We start from the raw sequence: 16,466 nt of genomic DNA on the forward strand, positions 1-16,466 counted from the left end.
TTCGGCTGAAAGATGACGACAGTCGATAATGGAACAATACGAAATCTAGACAAATGATAAGCAAAAACGATAAAAACGGATTCTCAATATCGTCGTGAAGGATTAAGTCGTTGTTTCCGGTCAAAATCGTAAAAACAAATAAACGAACAACGAAAGACGGTCATAAATAAACATAGAGAACTCCAACTAGTAACAACCCCATAATAAATGTCAACTTAGTCAAAACGTAGAAATTATGTAATATTACATGCGCATTATTTGTATAATATCGCGGTTTAGGAACATAACGTTTACGCGATGATAATATATTATTGTTGTTGTTGTTACGCGTATTTTGGGTCATGCGTGCTTTTAATCCTGGCGCGGGAACGAGATCCCTTCCGGGGGTGGACGGGATAGTGACGATGGACTCGTGGGCGACAGTCGTCTCGCAGCATCCCCCAAACGCACTCCATTGGTGGTGGTCTTGCTCCGACGTTCGTCAGCCCCGAAGTATCCAAGGTCTAGCTAACCGTTTGTATCGTTACGCTGCGTTCAGGTAAATTATAATATTTTATTTATCTTCAATTATTTTAAAACGGTGCTATTAAATCACAAAGTATAATAAAGTATAATAAAATTATTACAACGTAACCGTTTCGGACTGTGATTCTACCATTGTGGAAATAGCGAATATTAAAGATGACTTAAAATTTACGTTACAGCTATTTTGTCATAAAACATAAAATATTCATAATAGGGGAAAATCGTTAGTACAAATTTTTTTTATTTGGAAATATTTAAAATTATTAATAATTTTTATACTTTTTATAGTTTTTTAGGGGGGTTTTAGTGATCAACTTTAGAAATTCAAATATAACCTATACTTATTTTACAATCACAATATAAAGATTTTTTTGGAGTATTTTAATACATAAAAATCGAAATTTGGACGAATAGTTAATGAGTAAAAAGTATTTAAAGTTCTGTTAAGTGGAGTAATCAACACATTTTTATAGAGTATATCTGTACTATTCTACCCCACTTACTTAAGTTTTAAATGCTTATAACTTTTATAAGAACCCGTAAACTACTCGTTAAAATTCCAATTTTTATACATAAAAATACTACGAAAAAATTTTTTTATATTATGGTTGCAAAATTAGTACCTATACATTCCCATTTTAATTTATCCCGATACCCAACCCTGAAATATTGTAAATAATTATAAATATAACTAATCATTTTAAATATTTCTAATTGAAAAATAATCATAATAACTATGGTTTGATATTTTGAATACTTACATATCATGACAAAACGGCTATAACATAAATTTTGAATCATTTTGTATATCCCTGTATTATCAAATCAATACTCAATTCTTGAAAATCACCGTAACCGATAAGTTATAAGCAATATGATAGAAATAATTAAAGGTGCCAGGTATAGGGATTTAAAAAAAAAAAAAAAGAATATTTCCATATTCAAAACACTGTTTAAAAATATTAATTGTGTAAATGAAAATTTGATTTTTGTTGGTGAATCAATATTATCGTATCACTTGATATTATGCGTGTTCGGTATACAACAATATTTGTGTAAAACCCAAGTTAGTATAAATACGAATATCTCATAATATTTTTTCAGCTTAAAATTTTTAATTGTTTCAAAATCGTTGAAAAAATAGTATTATTTTTTATTATATTTTACTATTAATACACTCTACTATATTTTAGATCATAATCTTCATATTTATTTTGTCAACCAGAACAGATATTGTATAATTTGTTTTAATCCGTTTACATTTATTTAGATTATTAACATAGTATCATTTTCATCTGGTTTAAGTGTTGAGAAGTATAAAAATTGAATTAAAAAAATTCCAGTTAAAATAATAAAAGATTAGTTTTAGCGTGCTTTTTTATTTTTATAATTGGATCTTATTCTATAAAAATTAAATTGCATTAAATTATACTTTGTTTACATGAAAGAAGACTAATATTGTAATTTTTGCTATTTTGTGTGCGGTTTGTGTATAGATTTTATATATAATATTTCTTAGCAAATTTAAGTATACTTACATATTATAGAACAACAGACCGTTTTCAATATTAGTTATACAAAAAAGTATACACTTGTATTTAGAATATCAGATATTATGTATAAATTTTATTACGTTTGCTTGTATTCATTTGTTTACGCCAATCTAGTATATAAATTTTCTTCAAGTATTGTTTGCTTGCTTTTCTAATATTGTTATGATATTTTTTTTCTTTTAAATCAATAAAATAAAAAAATAACGATGAGATTTTTGAAAATATAAAACTAATTACATATTGTTAACTATTATGAAGATGATTGCCTTGTTTACTTATTTTTCTATTCAATTAAAAACTTTTTATATGAAAAAAAAAATAAATACATTTTCAAAAATTTAATTTATTTTTTTTGTTACAATAGTAGTAATATTAAATTATTTACAAGATATTAATTTAAAATATGCATTACATTCTGTTCACTTTATATATTATTTTCAATTTAAATAGTAAATACTTTATATATATACATATTTTTTTTTATCATAAACAAGGCTTGGGTTTTTTCAAATTTTCAAATAATTTTAAAATTATTTAAAAACTTTCAAAATAAGCTCAGTATTAACTTTTATTAATAAAATAATTCAAATTGTATGAATTTGTTTTTATATAACATATTATCAAATTTTTAAATTTTTAAGTTTAATTGTTTTTAATTTTAAAAACTTATCTGAAGAAACTGTTTTGGACAGAAGTGTTTTATTGCATACAGTTCTACTTATTGATTTGAGATTGTGTCTAGAAGTAAATTTAGATTTTAAACAGATTGATGCATAAGTTAGTTTTACAATAATATCTATTACTTTTTTTACATAAGTATGTTTTTTAGCTGGGTACAACCTTAATATTTTCTGACTTATTTCGTATTACAGTAACTAAGTTGCCTCTAGAAACTAATACATGATATAACTACGTTAATATATCAAATTTGTAGATACATTTTTTCTTATCATATGTTATAACAGTTATATTAGAACTTATTTTTATAAATAAAATTGTTTGAAATCTGTAAGTATAACTTTGAATTCTTAACACTAGAAAATTTATCGCAAACAAAAACATGCAATAGATGAACGTCATATTTTAAAATTTGACTATGTGCTACAATGAAACTCAAAAACACATCTATTAATCATCGTTTTTTTTTTTTTTTTTATTATAGGGTGGAAACAATATTAAGTTTTTTATGTATTTTATTACCTTTTATAGAAGTAAACAAATTCAATATCCAATATTTATAATTTGAGACTTGAATTTTTTAACAAATATTTATTTTATGGTTTTATAGATATAAAATAAATTTTAAAACAGTTTGGATCTTTTTATGATATTCATATTTTATTTTAGTGAATATATGATAATGCTTTTAAGTGCGTTTTGTGAGTTATTATACAATTAAAAATGTGATGTTATAATTTAAAAATCTTAGAAATTTAAAACAGCCAACCATCATTATTTTTAGATGTATTTAGTTTTTTTATAAAAATTTTTATTAATATTTTTATGAATTGTCGAAAATTTTTAAAATATAATATAATATTCCTCATAATAATTATTACTTTATACAGCTATATTTGTAACAATTCGGAAATATCAAAAATAAATATTCACAATATTTTTATAGGTACTATATAATATGTTATTCATATTTTTATTAAATTAAATATTTAAACAAAAAATAATATTATTTAATTTATTTTATAAATGACGAATGAAAACAAAATATTTGTAAGAATTGAAAACCTATATCACTACTCAAATTATTATTTACTATTTACAATTTCATTATATAAATTAAGTTATCTAGATTTATTTTAAAGTATTTAAACAAAATATGCATTCACATTATTCTACAATATATTTATTTCAAATTATTAGTTAATAATAACTAGTTTCCAGTTGCATTTTATGAAATAATATTAAAATTAAAATAATTATATTATTATATACAATTTTTTTTGGAATAGGTAATTCAGAATAACTATCTATATAACTAACAAAATATTATATATTTAGTATAAAAAAATACGTAAAAACTTAAAAGATGGCTATTTGACTTCGCTTAGAATCCTTTTTTTTTATAATGATTAATCATTGAATTCAAATATAACACACAATATGGCGACCAACGCAATAATAAAGTACACTCCATATTATCTATAATACAGAAGAGCTACTTTCCTAATTTATTTTCTTTCGATGGGTTTCCTATAATCTATGAAATATGAAATATTAAATAGTGTTTATGAAATCAGGATACTTAAAGAGATGAATCTTTTTTTTTAGTATTTTTAAATTTAATTTAACCTTTTCCCAATAATATTTGCAAATCCGTAACACAATTTTAAAATGTTTGTTTTGCTTTTTTTTTGTTTCAGAAAATTTCAAATTGTAACTGTAAAATGATTTTGTTTAATTTGGATAGTAAGATACACTTTAAGTTTTTGTTATCTAAAATGTGTGAAATGAATACACTTTCAATTGTTTTGATTTTTACGAATTCCTTGTTTTTAGGTATAATCAGTCATTTAACTATAACTAAATCTTTAAATATATTTTTTATTACATTATAAAACATGTTTTAACTTATTTTGACGCTGACTCTTGGTTATAACTAACAAATCTAATTATTTGATTATATACTTTGTACAAGATAAATTATATTAGTTCAAACATATTTAAAATGTGAAAATAAGATTAATAAGATACCTTTGAAAAGTATTTACCTTTAAAATCTATTTAAAATTATAAAAATTAACAAGGGAATGTGAAAATTTAAAATCTAAAATGCATTTTAATAAAAAAATTTGATTTATTTCAAAAGTAAGCATTAAACAGTGTTATTTCAGCATTAACATATTATTTGATATCAAAAAGTATTCTTGGACGATAGTTAGAAAGTTTAACAGGTAACATTATATTATTATGACTAGCACTTTTTAATTATTTTCAAAGACAACATTTTAATATAAAATTTCTAACACTTTAAATATATTGTTGTAGGAAACTTCTTCGTATCACGCTTTAACCACAATTTGTTATTTTTGCTTTTTGCAATTCATATTTTACTTATTGTAAATAGAATATTTATTTATTTTTTACATTTTTAATAAAAAAAGGTTTCACTCAAACATTCAAGTAATTGAATTACATTTTTAGTGTCTAGATTAAAGAAATCATACTATTAATATTATTTTTATTAATCAGCGCTATTTTTGAACCATGGTAGTAGATTGGTAAAATATTATAATAATACCAATTAAAAAATTTACAAAACATAAATGTTTATCTATAACTCACATAGACATTGAGTTATATAATAAATTACAATGATATGTTTTATAAGTTTATTTAATTGATCATATTTTAACTTTTTATCTAAATTTCAACACAATCATATAATTATAATAGTAAAATAAAAATTATGTTTCTATAAATATAAAAATGAATGTAATGCAAATAAGTTAAAACTTGAAGTACTGAAATATATTATAACATTAAAATATTTTATTTTAACCACTTATCTCAAATATTTGTTTTTAATTTTATATTAAATATATTTTCCATTTGATGCAGTAATAATGGTATCGTATAATAAAATGTTTGTTTTGAATTTTAAAGAAAAACAAACTCAGTAAAACCATACTATTATATTATTATACATTCATTTACAGTCTTGTATATACGACATACATATTAACTCAAACCTTTTAAAAATGTATTTCGAATTTACAAAATTAATTTCAGGGTCAAAAACTAATATTTGAAATAGTTTACCTATAAGTATTAAGTATCTATATCAATCTAATATTATAAAACATCGTATATTTACTAGAAAATTGTATCATACAATGTTATCTCTGAACAAGAATATATTTTAACATGCGCATTAACTTACACTTTGCATTGGAATTAATAATCTATACAAAAGTAAATATTAGCAAACGATTAGGTTATGGTCAGTGTGAGTAATGTTAAATATTTAGCGTTCATAAATAAATTGTAAAAATAATTTATCATGCAGGTTTTCTACAAGCATAGTTAAATTAAAAACAACCACTAATTCATTACAACAAAGTATATAATTAAGTAAAATCAATAAAGTTAACCTGTTTTTGCCTTCTTGAAAAATTTTAAATTATTAACTTAATTACTAGTTTTATCAATGTAATCTACAAGTTTTCAAAATATAGTGAAAAATATATTACATAAACATGAAATTAATTTAATTCCTAATTTTTAAAATGTTCAAAACACAAAGAAAAAATGTTGTAATATGTTTCTTAAACAAACTTTAAATCAAATATGTATTAGTGTGATAAGATATGTGTTATATAATAACATAGAACATACTATTTGATATTTCTTTAAAAATAGTATACAATTTATTTTTTATTTTTAATTCATATTAAGTATAAATAATAAATTCCTTCAATGTTATATAAATGTAAACATAATATGAAATATAATATATATATAAAAAAAAAAAAAAAACAATATTGCCATATAAAATTTATTTTACTTAATAATATTATTATCATCAAGAGTCGAAATCAATGTAAATGATCTTTAAACAATTAATTATTTAGTAGTAAACAGTGAACGTATTGAATTAGAGAAATAAAAGAAACTCATTTGACAATTTTTAATTGTTTTATTCTTATTAAATGTGGATCAAAAATCCTATCTAATGTATATTAGATGTCAAGTAAATCCCATTATTGAATGGCTCATATTAATGTATGTAATTAATAATTATGTATAGAAAATGATAATTTAAATAATTGTGGAATTAATGAGATTTCTACGTTTAATATTTGTTTAATAATATCTTAATATCAAAAATAACAGGTAAATAAATCGTTACTATATGCTTATAAATTCATATTGTCGAAATTTGAACTTTGAAGTTACTTAACGATACATTTTTATTTAAATTCCAATAAAAATGTGTGAACAATAAATTGTGTAATTAATTTTCAACCCTTTGGTTTTAAAATAATTTTATAATTAATACTTTATAAAATGTATGTAACATTATTAATAAGAAAAAAATTCCGTCTAGAAACTCTGAAACATATCAGATGTATTGAATGAATAGAAATGGATATTAAGACTTGAATGACGTTGACGGTAAAAATACATCCGTTATAAATGTGGGCATAAATATATCAGCTAATGTATAGTAATAATTCGAATAATTTCTTTAAGGTGCCACTTACTATTCTGAAAGAATTCAAAACGTTTAACATACCTCTTCGTTGTTTTCAGGAACACTCCATGCCCATCCTTCGTGGTTTATTGTGTTGTCAGTGTTTTCTTTTTTTTTTTTAAATGCACTTACAAGTTGTACATGTTGTACAACCATAATACTTTTTGGCGTTTAGGTTCCTTGCCATAAATTATATCTCCAGCCATGTACCCTCAGAATGACTATTTCAACTTATAAACTACTGTCCGTCTCAGCGTAAAATGAATTTGGTTAAAAATTTCACTTACGTTTAAAATTATTTCCATACTATATACCTGCCATTAACCGGAATTTGTTGGATTAGACTTTTACATTACTGGTGATTTACTATTATTATTACGGTAAAAATTTATAATCTCATACTTATCTAAATATGGTATCTCAAAACTATAATTTAATTGTATATTTTTACTCATCTTTTTTTATTTATTTTTTTTTCTCTATAAAAATGTATTTTCAATAAGTGATTATTAAATATAAACCATAAAAATGTAATGCTAATGGCCTTAGTAGTCGAAGCAGAAATCTTTAATTTCAAGGCTATTAATTAAAAAAAAATTATAATCAACAAACTATTGATATTAAAATTATTATTTTCCTGTTTTCCTAAACGTAATAACATTTTAAGAAGTAAATTAAATGTTTTTTTTTATTATTTATCTTATTTAAGCCCGGCAACTAAAGTCATTAGCCGTGTATAGGAACAGTAGGTATTTTTGTGTAAGGTTTGGTTAGTAGGGTTGGAACATGTGAGTGTATGTACTATATGTGTCGTGAATTCGTCACTAAAAACTCGGGTGGTCACCCATCCGAAAGCTAGCGACGCCGGCCGATACTTAACCTTTGAAAACACATTAGTAATCAAGACCAACCACCTCGCCACACCAGGCCTAAATTAAATTAATGCCGATTGTATAGTAATAATATTTATAATTTTTTTTTTTTCTATTGTGTATAATTTATTATTATACGAGTACATAGTACATGGATGAATATTTTATCATGATCAAATGGTATATAAATCTAATTTAAAAATCAAAACTAAAATGTATCTATCAAATAAATATTTGTTTATTATTTGTTTAAAATAAATACTTACCATTAATATATTATCACTAAAAATAAACTTTATATTTTATAATATCGTAATATAGGATGGTTACGCCATAGTGCTTAATGATGCTATTTTATAACTACTGAAAAATAATTTGAAAACTCTTTCAAACTATAAAGTTTATAGTTTTTATTAATATGTTTTTCATTTCTTAGAACTTAGAATTAACTTGAAGAATATTCATGTTCATTTATTAAAACATATACGACAAAAAGAATATGTATAGAAGTTTTTATTTTTTCTAAAACACACATAGCCCTATTATGTTAGATGGTGTTATGAGGTTTCAAAATTTTAATAATTTTACGAGTGTTTTTTCTTATTTTTAGTTTAGAGAATTTCGCTCAATTTATTATTATTTGTCATATTGATCATATTAATAATAGCCATATAATTTGTCATATTTTATGTAAATAAATGTATCTACGAATCTTTAAAAAGAATTTATTACAACTCACTAAGGCATTTTTTTTTTTTAGGAAATTGATGTTTCTATGTAAAATAAAAAACTAATGTGTTGGTATTAAAAAATATTTGAATTAAATATATTATTAAATAAGCGTCTAGATCAGTGGTTTTCAACCGGTGAGTCGCGGGACACTGGTGTGCTGCGAGCGCCTTTGAAATGTGCCACGATAAATCAATTAATGGAATTAATTTTGTATATATTTATATGTATTATATATAAAAATATATGCTTTACGTATTATATGAATTAGTGTGCCGCAAAAATTTTGTAAAAGAAGAATTGTGCTACATTGTTAAAAAGGTTGAAAACCACTGGTCTAGATATTTAAGTCAAAAGTAGGTAAATGCTTAGCTTACATTAATATATTAAAAGTATTAGTATTATAATAATTATGATTATAAGTATCTAATTTTACTATAATATTTTGTATCGATGGTCCCGTTATAACTCTACTAATTTATTTCGATCGGGGTTGGCCGTAAATTTACAAAAGGTCATACTGATGATAAATGACCACAGAGTTGTAAAATAAGTCAGATAAACCAGGCAAGCTTAGAGATTCTAAAGCCATTCATCGTAATTTACCTAACCCTAAAATTACATTGGTAAAATGTGTTTGTATAACGTACTATCCGTCATTGAACATATGAAATGTATTCATCGTAATATATTACGACACGCATCCTTTTAATACAATTTTGTGTATGAAATTGTATTAGTTATGTACACTGATATGCCTAAATGTCGATATTCATTCAGTGTATTAAATAGCTTGAAAAAGGTTTTTAAAATTATTTGATACGAGGTGGTGAAAATAAAAAGGAAATATTTGAGACCATTAGTTTAGATGTGTCATTAAGGATTTTTCAAAGCTACTACCCACAAGCTAAGCCTTAAGCTTGGGTTTAAAGCCGTTTCTGCCTTAACTCGATTAAATTATATAGTTATCTTTACTATAGATATTTTAGAAATACAATAACTTTATATTGTTAACATACATAATGCCTCTAAAATAATTTTAATAGGTTATTTGTAATTGAAATTTTTGGCAATACATTTTTCATAAAATTTTAGAATCTTCTGTAAATTATATCATATCTTGTTTATTCTAATTAACATAAGAATATGACATTGGTAAATATTTATCTGAATTCATTAATTTATTAATTTTATTTTTATTAGTTTTATACAAGTATATGTTTTTTTTTTTTTACATAGTACGTATAGTATACCTATGTACCAAGTATTAACACATTATAGGCCATACGGCTTAACCATGGCAACTAAAGAATTAAATTATAATGCAAAACAAACAAATGTTTCTTAAAAAATAATTTGAATTTTGTATTTTATTTGTATATTTATTTCAACATAATTAAATTATAATATAATAATAATGAATATTCCAAATTTAGAAAAAGGAGTTAGCAATCAGAAATTTTTTTAAATTTACATTATAGATAATTCATATGGTTCCATATTTCAATACAATTTCCATTTGTATTTCTAAATCACAATTTATTATAAAATGAATAAAGAATTATTTTTGAAATATTTGCTCGGTCAAATATATGTTGTTCAACTACTAAAGTTTATTTTTCGGCATACATGTTATGTATAAAACGATGTCAATAACGATTCTTGATTAAAATGTAATAATTTACCATGTTTACAACATTTAATAAAATTCATGAACAGTGTCAATATATTCATAATTTCTATTTTAGTTCAAACACTTTAGTTTGATCAAATTGATTTAAGTTTTAAAGGATTAACCAAGAAATGTGTACATAGAAATAGAAGTTTTATTATTAATTAAATCTTCATATAAAAAAATGTCTAAAGTTCTTCTACAAGCTCAAATAGATACGTTTATCAAGCAAAATCAATTAAGAAACTCATATAACTTACTGCATTGAAATTGCTTAACTTATAAGTACTAGTATAGGTATACTAATATACTATACAGCTAAATCAATTAATTAACTTAAATAGTAACATTGATATGTATGTCATTTGATTTTAAAAATACAACAATAAATTTATTTTAATAATTTAAATTAATTTTTACTAATATCGCTAATCAATACGAACCGATTGTCAATACTTATCATTGATTTTTAAAAAATAGAAATTTAATATTGTAGTTTATACAATAAATTATTCAAATCTAAATAATATGTAGTTCAATATTTATTTGTCTATTTTATACTTCATTTTAAAAAATGTATATTATTACTATTCAAGGGTATATTCTTTAATAATTTTTTTGTTATCATACATATTAGTATTTTTCCATTTACTTAAAATATTTAATTTCTTAATTTTATTCAATACTGATAAATATTTGATAACATTTTTCACAAAATATTATAACGATTTATATAATATATACAATATACATAAATACATATAAAACAAAAATGTAAATATAATTAATGAAAATTAATTTTAAGTTAATGCTAATGTTAAACTTATGATCATAGAAATAGAAGCCGATTTTTTATTTAAAAATCGATAAAAAAAAATATATATTTATATATATAAGACAAAATATATTTATTTCCTGGTATATATCCTAAATATTAAACATCAGGTTTTGGTCTGTTATGAATCATAGTCAGATTTGTCAATAATGTTAATAACACAATTTCACTATAAAAATGATTCATTACTTTTTATTAGGTTTTTATAAAAGCTCTCGAAATTGAACTTGAATTAAATTTCACATGATAATATGTATTCTAGTATAAAAATCAGTGAGTTTAATTTATATGTAACTAATCAGTAAATTGCAGATATTTATTTTACGTGTATTTAAAACATAATATTTACTGATTTTACAATAAAATATTTAAAAAAAACATAAATGAATCCATAAATTTAACTGCGCATGAAACATAAACTTATAGTTTTTAATAAACAATCAAATTTATTTATGGGTAAAAATTATGCTAATTTAGATACAAAAAAATAGTTATTTTTGTTGTGAATCCAACTGACAAAAAATATATAAACCTTTTTTATGAGAAATTGAGATTTGATAAAATTACGTTTTCATCAATTTTGTAAGAAACAAACATATTTTTTATTGACAACATATCTGCTAGATAAATTTCCAAGAAGAGAATATCTTTGTAATTTGTTTAAAGGAAGTGATGCGTTAAGCAGAACTTTCTCTTACTTTAAAACTAAAAATATTTTAAAAAATATTATAAAATGAAGAATTTTGATAGTATTTGAACTATGACGTACAACGGTATTAAACATATAATAAATAAAAAAAAATTTTCACGATAATTCATTAAAAATTCTAACACTAAAAATATTATGGAGTGTGAAACAAATAAAAAAAAATTATAAAGTTGTTATCGTACTTCAAAAGCTATTAAAACTAAAATTTAATTCACCTAAAAAGAAACATCTACCTCTTTGAGTAAGGCATTAATAATATTTCTATTGTTCATAATATCAGTGTTTATCTTGAAAACTTTTTTTATTTTATTTTTAAAATAAGATGTAACGTCATAAAAAATTAATTTATTCTAAAATAGCAGCGAAAATAGTAAACATGAATTGTATCTTCCATAACCCGTAACTCAAGATGAAAAATAAAAAAAAATATTAATTATTACAAATTATTACAATTAATTTGGTGATCTGAAAATATCGTAAATTGTAAAACAAAACAGAAAAGAAACACGCTTAGTTAAAATCAGAAATAAACAAAGTCAAGTATATTTAAATTATAAAACTTTTGTTTCGCAAAAACTATGCTTATATTTCTAATGGCTTATAAATATTATGATATTGCATTAGTTTATAAATAAGTATATCAGATAAATGCTTATTTTATATTTGTATTTATTTTAAACTAAGTTTCTAATTTATTATTTATAAAACATTTTTACTAAATTCAAGATTTATTGTAGTCATTTTAATGAAATAAAAAATACTTTAGGAAATATAAGGATCATGTAACAAAAAAAAAAAAATAGAAACGCCAAGATGATTTTTTTTTCATTTTAAAGAAATTTTAATACATTGTACTTGCTAGTATTGAAAATATCGGTGGAATTAAATGTTAAAGTAGGTATTCATATATTGGTAAGCAATAAATATAGATTCAAATTCACAACATAATTTCGTTGTTACAAATGGACCATATTTCATAAATCATTAATATAATTCAAAAATAAGATACGTTAGTATTTTGATAATATTATATTCAAAATTTATACGTTGAAGTTTTCTAAAAAAAACAGTTCTCAATAAATATAATATTTTTAAAACATAATTAAACTAATTATTTTTAAAATTTTCAAAATATTTAAAATTTTTATAATATAAATAAATAATATATATAAATATTTGTAAGTTTTTTAATGTATTAATAAAAATAAAATAATCATAGCAATAATAGGTAGTGAATATATGATTAATTTAATAATACTGTTACTAATCTGTTACTATATTTTAAAGAAAAACTTATAATGCTACCACAATTTCTTTAAATAATTTATCATAGCCTATAGGAATATATTAAGATAATATATAATATATTATAATTATTAAGTAATACAACTTAAGAAAAAAAATTAAATAAGAAAATTAATATTTGTTATAGAAATGTATACATGGAAATTATTTTTAAGTGTTTTGCATGTTAAAGTTAAAAACTTTAAGGTTAAAGTTTGATAGAGTATGAGAAATTCTGTATTTAATTTGGTAATATTAACAAATTACGATATATAGATTAATTAAAAAATTTAGAAAATTAGAAATAATTTTATAATTATTTATAATTTATATCCTGTATGGCTATTTGTTAGCAATATTATCGTTAAAACTAACACATCATTGTGCGAATTTCCTTTCTACGGCTAAAATTCTAAAAATAAGTTATTTACCATATCATCAAAAACATATACAACCATTAGATAGATAAATAAAATAATTTCGTCTATTGTTACAATTTATAACGATTGAAGAATAGAAATTGTATAACCATAATAAATAACAAATACTGTAAATAAAATATGAAATATTTTCATAGACAGTTTTAAGGATGGTTTTGAAAGCATTGAATGTTCGTACAGTAAATTGATTAGCACGTTTATACACCAAATGTATGAAATAGTTTGGTATTTATATTAATATATGACTTTTGAATTGTAATTCCCATATAATTTTTTTTCAAAAATACGAATACATAAAATAATATCATAAAATTAAACAGGTTAAATTATTAAAATAAAAAAATCATCGTATACAAAAAATAGTTGGATTGAACTAGGTTTTATTTACTTAAATAAACATGTTTAAGCATTATCTTTCCACTATGACAAATAAACCTACTTTTTTATTCAAATTGATAAACTCAAAGGAATACAATAATACTGTATATTTATGAAAACGACATCATTAAAATTTGAGCTGTTTCTTTTAACTGTTATAACGAATCGGTCAGTATTATATTACATAATATTAAAATGCATTAAAAGTACTGGTCGCAAATTCCCAAAATATTTGATTAATAAATAGTATAGTCTAAAACACAATTCCGTTAGTTTCTATTAATGTATAAATTACTAGTGTTATGTATGTACACACCAAAGTAAATATAGTTAATATATGGACTGCATTTTTCCAATTAAGTAAATTAGAGTTTTTATTATCAGCGTAGTATGCTTAAAAAACACAATTCTAATAATAAAAATGAATACCTAGTACCTAAATCTAATAACTGGGAATGAACAGATCTAAGAAAAATAATAAAATCAATAAATAGACAGTTTTCATAACAAATTGAAAGGCAATATTCCTGAACAAAAATTTTGAGTATGGCTGTGATATAAACAATATTAAATAACATAACTGGTACTACTACAGTATATAACGTCCGAAATATTGAGTCGACCGTTTTGAAATATTTTCCATCTAATATCAAGCGTGAGCTTTAAATTATTTCTGGAATTTAGTTATGATGCTAAACATTATACATAAATATATAATAGTAAACTTTATATTATTCTGGTAAATTCTTTTGTTGCTCATTCGCACCAAAGCAATTAGATTTGAACATTACAATCAATAAAACAGCTTTACGACATCATAATTGCGCCACACGTCTTTTGACTTTCCCGAAACTTAAAAAAGTCATCTCATGATAAACTATTTAGAAAGATTTATCTAAGTATCGACAAAGAAAAATTTTAAAACTTATCGTTTCATTTAAATAATAATAAAATATCGTCCCGATGGTTGATATTTCAAAAAAAATAGAAATAAATATTTATGAAATAATTTTAAAAATTATACATCGAAATGATGATTCAATGTGTATACAAGAAATAATATAGAAATTAAAAAATGATAACAATTATTAATTTATAAAAAAAAAAGAATTTTTTTTTAGTAGGAAATAAAATTCAAATAAAACAATATTATATTTATAAAACTATTTATTTAATATATTCCAATGTTCAATTATTTAAATTCAGGTAAAAATGTTGGTTCACTTGGTTATAAAGACAGGTAAACTATGGTCTAATCTAATATTCAAAATTAGATTATATTTTTTTTATTATCATATCACTATTACAACTTATAGAATTATCGATCCAGTATTCAAGATAAAATGCATATAGTGAAATTGAATTCTAATCTTAAATAAAATAAAATATTTAAATTATTATGAAAAACATTTCAAAAAGATAAATATATTTTTTTAGATCTCGAGCATGCTATACTGCACTAATAAATTTAGTATGGCATATTATTATTAAACTAATAATCTAATAATGTAGACGGATATTTTTGATACATTGAAATTAGATAATTATTTAAACACTTAAGTACCTACTAATTTTATTTTAAATACATTTTCAATACAATCTTAAACTTATGCATTTTTTAAGCAACTAATTTTGAATTTAGTTTTAGTTTTAGTTTTAGAGGGTTTACGGAGCTATTCATTTATGTTGACTCAGTTAACAAGATAGTTGTGCACATTCATTTATCTATCTCTTAAACCAACAGTCTTAGTATAACTGTATAATATTTTATTTCATGCAATATCAGTTTCATTTTATTGGAAATGCATCGGTTGTTCGACTTGTTCAATAACTCAAAGACAATTTTAAAATCAAAAGGATTATTTAATAATTAATTAATATTTTCATGTATTGTATTGTATAAAACTATCATGAAAAAATAAATATTTAAAATAAAATAGTTGAACTGACTAAGCAATTAATCTTATTCAATTATGAAAATGTATATTATATTAACTTATTAAATAGATTTAATATATATATATATATATATCATATATTTGATTACATTTTATAGAAAAAAGTAAGTATAATGTATCAGTATTATTAATAAATATTTTTTTCACGTGGAACTTGGACATAATTGTATAATTATATAGTTATTAAAAAACTATAAATTTATTTTAAGCCATTTTTTTTTTTTTTTTAGTATGACAAAGTATTTAATATGCATAACACCTAGTAATTAGTATTGAACTTTTAATATTTGTGCTAAACG

General features: G+C 21.8%; 1 protein-coding gene across 1 annotated transcript in view; it reads left to right on the top strand.

The window, feature by feature from the left end:
- Positions 1–424: 424 nt before the first annotated feature.
- The window catches only part of LOC112596688, a 70,341-nt gene continuing 54,299 nt past the window's right edge, over positions 425–16,466 (top strand). Inside the window, exon 1 of the mRNA XM_025342452.1 lies at positions 425–538. The gene's annotated coding sequence lies outside the window, so the exon portion shown is untranslated. The remainder of the gene's footprint in view (positions 539–16,466) is intronic.

This window comes from Melanaphis sacchari, unplaced genomic scaffold, assembly GCF_002803265.2.
Source record: "Melanaphis sacchari strain LSU unplaced genomic scaffold, SCAv2.0 Contig33_pilon_pilon, whole genome shotgun sequence".
Taxonomy (NCBI): Eukaryota; Metazoa; Arthropoda; class Insecta; order Hemiptera; family Aphididae; genus Melanaphis; species Melanaphis sacchari.